Source organism: Canis lupus, chromosome 12 (genome assembly GCF_011100685.1).
Source record: "Canis lupus familiaris isolate Mischka breed German Shepherd chromosome 12, alternate assembly UU_Cfam_GSD_1.0, whole genome shotgun sequence".
NCBI lineage: Eukaryota > Metazoa > Chordata > Mammalia > Carnivora > Canidae > Canis > Canis lupus.
The window spans coordinates 30,470,909-30,476,337 of NC_049233.1; the positions used below are offsets into that span (position 1 = coordinate 30,470,909).

Genomic DNA, 5,429 nt, shown 5'->3' on the forward strand with positions numbered 1-5,429 from the left:
CGTATTGCCAGTATATTAAGAAAAACATGAGAAACATTAGAGGACAAGTACATACAAACCAAAGATCTGATTCCTAGACAGTGAGCTAATGCAGATAAATTGAAGATAGCATTAAAAAAGACTACCGAAAAAAAATGACTACAGTAAATGTCTTCTAATACATTTTGCAGACACAAAGCAGGAACTGGTTGCTACAGAAAAGATTCAGATAACAAGAAATATTTTTAGAAATATTTTATTTATTTTAGAGAGAGATAGCAGAGGGGAGGAGCAGAGAGAGAGGGGAAGTAGACTCCCCACTGAGCATGGAACCTGACATGGGGACATGATTTCAGGACCCTGAGATCATGACCTGAGTTGATGACAGACACTTAACCCAGTGAGCCACCCAGGCATCCCAGAATTTCTTTTAAATTATTAAAAAATAATTTTAATTAAAATTTAAAATTTAAAATTTAATTTAAACCAATGGAGTCAGCACATCATCTTTGGGCTGAGCCATGCTGGACGTTTTGAGGGCAGCTGACCTGCATCTTGTGATGCCCCACACTGCATCCTGTGAAAGCCTGAGCCAGCCATGTAGCTTTGTTTCTTTGTTTCCTAACCATGTCCACCAATGAGAATGCTAATTCACAAACTTCCCAGCTTAACATTTTCAAGAACAGGGGGAAAGACAGTATGGAGAATGAGGCAGCATGAAAAGAAGTTAAGGTAGAACTGAGGAAATCTAAGGAGAATGACCAAATGATGAAAAGGAGAAATGTAAGCTCATTTCCTGATGACACTACTTTTCCACTGCAGGAATCTTCAACAGCCAGGGCACTATGAATTGGTCTGTTGATGGCATCATCAAGGTCACAAATAGCAACAATTTAGAAAGTCAGCTCCAGGCTACTCAAGCTGCTAGGAAACAGCTTTCTAGAGAAAAACAACCCCCCACAGACCACATAATCAGGCTGGTTTGATTCCAAAATATGTGTCCTTCTTGGGCAGAACTGATTGGAGTCCTATTCAGTTTGAATTGGCTTGGGCGCTCACTAACACTGCCTCTGGAAAGACTGTGGTTGTGGTAGATGGAAGTGCTACCCCAACATTCATTCCTCTGTTGACATCTTCCCTCACCCATCATTAGGGAATGAGCTGCGTGGGCTCTAATACTACAGGTGATGGTTCAGTTTTCTGAGACGTGGTTATCAAATATGGGCAGCTGACTCACTGTTGACTCTCCTTGAAGTTCCTGATATGTCATCTTTAGAGTGTAGTTACTTACATAACCTTATTGAACATTTTCAAACCTTTGTTGAAACAAGTCCTGTTAGATGAGGTAGAGCAGATTCTTCCCACCTTAGTTCGTCTCCTGCATCATGATGATCCAGAAGTATTAGCAGATATCTGCTGGGCCATTTCCTACCTTATTGCTGGTCCAAATGAATGGATTGAAATGGTTGTGAAAACAGAAGCTGTGCCCCAAATTGTGAAGCATCTAGGTGCTATAGAATTGCCCGTTGTGATGTAGGAAATGTTGTCACTGGAACAGATGAACAGATTCAGGGTATAATAGATGCAGGAGCACTAAGCTATCTTTCCCAGCCTACTCATGAACCCCAAAACTAATATTCAAAAGGAAGCTACATGGACAATATCAAACATCACAGCCAGTTACCAGGATCAAATACAGAAAGTTGAAAATCATGGATTAATCCCATTCCTCATTGGTGTTCTCTCCAAGGCAGACTTTAAGACCCTAAAGGAAGCTGTTGGGGCCATAACCAACTATAGAAGTAGTGGAATGTTTGAACAGATTGTGTTCCTCATTTGTTATGGCATAAAAGAACCATTGATGAACCTCTCAACTGCATAAGATACCAAATGTATTCTGGGTATTCTGGATGCCGCTTCAGACATCATTTAGGCAGTTGAAAGACTAGGTAAAATTGAGAAATTTAGTATAATGATGGAAGAATGTGGAGGTTTGGACAAAACCGAAGCTCTACAAAACCACGAAAATGAGTCTATGTACAAAGCGTCACCAAATTTGATTGGGAAGGAATCAAGGAAGAGGAAGAGGAAGATCCAAATGTTGTGCCAGAAAACAGCCTCTGAAGGCTATACATTCCAAGTTCAGGATGGTACTCTTGAGACCTTTAACTTTTAGATTGTGTAGCTGAGGAATAAACCTGTTTGTTGTATACCAAGTCTGGTATAAGTTTGTCTTATTGTTTCTCTACTAAGAACTGTTTTTAAATGTGTTTTGTTATCGTAGCACTTTTTACAAGGAAACTATACTTGAAGAATTCCAAACTGTACATAGTGTATGAAACTTCTCCTCTCAGTGGGTTTCTTATTTCTATGTGGAAGTTCATGTCATGCAGTGTCCTGTAAGTAGAGACGAGATTTCATCTTTTTCCTTAAAAACATTTTAAAAATAAACAAATGGAGTCAGACTAGAGTAGAGAAGAAGAGTCTTTGGGTCTAAGCAGTGCAGCAGGTCCAGAGAACAATAATTTCAGATTGGCCACAGAGTTTAGAACTCATGAATAAAGGAGATTTGGAGATATAAGATTCAGGTGACCAAAGTACACAAGCAGAATCTTAGGCACAGTAGGACATAAGACAGAATAAGTAGACACAGACACAAATAAAAACATTATGAATATCCAGGAGAAAAAAAGGCAAAGAAAAATGACAAGAAAAACAAAATCTAAAAATAAAAATAATAAAAACCATGATAACCTCTCCTATGAAAGTTTATAATGCAATTAGAGATCCAGTGGAACTTCACACTAGGTATATTCAGGGTCATTTACCTGAGAGTCTTGTAAAGATTAACAGATCCTAGTACATGATCCTGCATTTAATAATATTTATAGAACAAATCATATTGGATATTATATTTTAGAATAAACATAGAACACTAGCAATGCTATGATGGCTACAGAAAAGAACATACACCTTAACATGGAAAATGGAAAATACAGTCTTAGTTGACTGAGAAAAAATGAAAAGTGGAAAAAGTATTGATAGGAGTGCTGATATTTCACGTCACTTGGCGGTGATTAGAAGGATACACTCTCTGGAGGAATGACACATTACAGAAGTGTCTAGCAGAGAATGCAAGGGCATTGCTATAATTTTATTAAGAAAAGGAAAGAAGGAGATTGGTTGTAATTTTTTTAAGTCCAGTAAAATTATGCATCTAAAGAATTAAATAAAGATCAAGGCTAAAAACATATATATTGCTGAAACATAGAAGTAACCAAAATCAGAAAAACTTAAAAGTCATAGTCTTTGGTAGAAGAGACTAAAGAATAATGGTTGAATGAAGGTTTATTGCTTTACATTTTTAAGCTATTTTCTACCATTTTAAAAATGCAAGAATAACTTGTTTTAAAAGAAAAATCATATAGGCAAATGCAAAGTTAACATAATCAATTCTTTTAAAAAATGAAAAGGCAAATTAGTCCTCATTATCTAACCCCCAAATATTTTAATTATTTTATTTGTTTTCTTGAGACAGAGGAGTTAAGCCAACAGGTTGACCTCTGCTCCTATGTCTCAGTCGTAGCTTCAAATAAGCCAACAAAATGTTAAGAACTTCAATAATTTTTAAACTCATTTTGGCATAATTTAGATTTACAGAAAAGTTGCAAAGATATTATAGAGTTCTCATATACCTTTCACCCAGTCTACTCTAATGTTAACATGTAACAACGGCATATTCATCAAAACAAAGGCATTTAATATTATTACAATAATATTGACTGAACTCCAGACTTTATGCTTTCTAAAACTTTCACAAATGTCCTCTTTCTGTTCCAAGATCCATACTGGGACATCATATTGTATTTAAGGGCTTTGTATGTAAAAGTCTTAGAGTAGAAGTAAAAGTTAAGATCTCAAAAGCTTCTGATCCCTAGCAACTGGCTTTATATGTTTCTAGGGAATTATAAGATAATTAAGACTCTATAGGAGGGTGGTGCTACTGAGGTAAATGCATTGTTTGCTTAGATGATACTCATAGGCTCAGTCTAAATCCCCAGGAATGTTTTTTCTAAGAACATATCAAGCATCAGAAAATGAAGAATACAGAAAAGTTATATATTAAGTGGATACATTAAAATCACCTCAGTAGATTACCAGGTACATTCCTCAGAGATAACCACCAGATCTTGAGACTGTCCTACTTTGGTTATTACTTTGGAACAAGTTAGAAGGTTGAATCACTTCTGACATTTCTATCTTTTTTTTCTCATCCAAATAACCTCAAATAATTGATTTCTGCTTTTAAATGCCTGGGATACTAAATACTTGTTTTTGTTGGAACTTAAGAGTCGGTTGGTATTACTTATCAAGTTAGCCTGAGAGCCATTTTGTAATAGATAAAAAACTATTATGAATTTGGTTCACATTTCAGTTAAAAACATTTTGAAACCTTTCACTAGGTTATGATCACCTTAAAAAAACCCTTATTAAAATCATCTATTTTTGATTTCATAAGTTTGACAGCTTGTTTTGTTCTTTTAAGTAATACTCAATGATCTCAAACCACACCTTGTACAAGAAGAGTCCTTTTCTTTAGGTTGTTCCAGTGATTCAGGTGAAAATAAAAAAGGCTGAATTTCCTTGTTAAAAATGGGGGCCTGTTGAGGCAGATGGATTAAATAATAGGAGGCCAGTCAAATAGGAAAGAGAATTTTGAACATAAGTTCTTTTAGAAATGAAGTGCAGATTGTTAAACTACTCAGACATAGTCTGCACTAAAGTTATCTTAGGTACGTACAGCAAGGATCTATCTCTGTCTATCTCTGTCTCTGTCTCTGTCTCTATCTCTACCATATGTAGCTCATAACATGTCTGACCAAAATGCAATGCGTGACTGAAATGCTAGGTATTCTCAGGACTGATAGTTTGTCACCTGTCTTTATATGGACAGCAAATAAATCAGATAAATAAAACATTTCTCTAATCACCCAGCCAGTGTGAAAAGTGGAATACAATCTGTGCAGTTTTGTATTAGAAAATGCTGCTTTTAAAAAAGCTCTTTTTTTATAATTTTCACAAGAAGATATATAATATGCAAAATTAAGATAAACTGTATCACTAAAAGCTGTCACACAGGCATGCAATTTAAAAGTATTCTTCTACACAGTGTATGCCAATGGCTCTCACATCAATCGTAGGGAGAATAGTTAAATTTGAATTTCCCCGATTTGCCCATCAGTAAATAATGGAAGGTACTATTCTTTCTATATAAGCCTGTAAGTGGAGAACTAAAAAAAAAAAAAAAAAAAAATCTGTAATAAACTATGAGTGCAGCATTTCTAGTCCTTTAGAGGACAAGTGGTCCACTTACTAGATGCACATTAAGCTCATTAATATAATTAATGTCTCCAATCATTTTTTCATTAAAAAAATGGTTTGACTCAAAC

At 35.5% G+C, this 5,429-nt stretch overlaps 1 pseudogene; it reads left to right on the forward strand.

Annotated features, from left to right (window-relative positions):
* Window positions 1-606: 606 nt before the first annotated feature.
* Window positions 607-2,155, forward strand: LOC100683729 (annotated as a pseudogene).
* The last annotated feature ends 3,274 nt before the right edge of the window (window positions 2,156-5,429 follow it).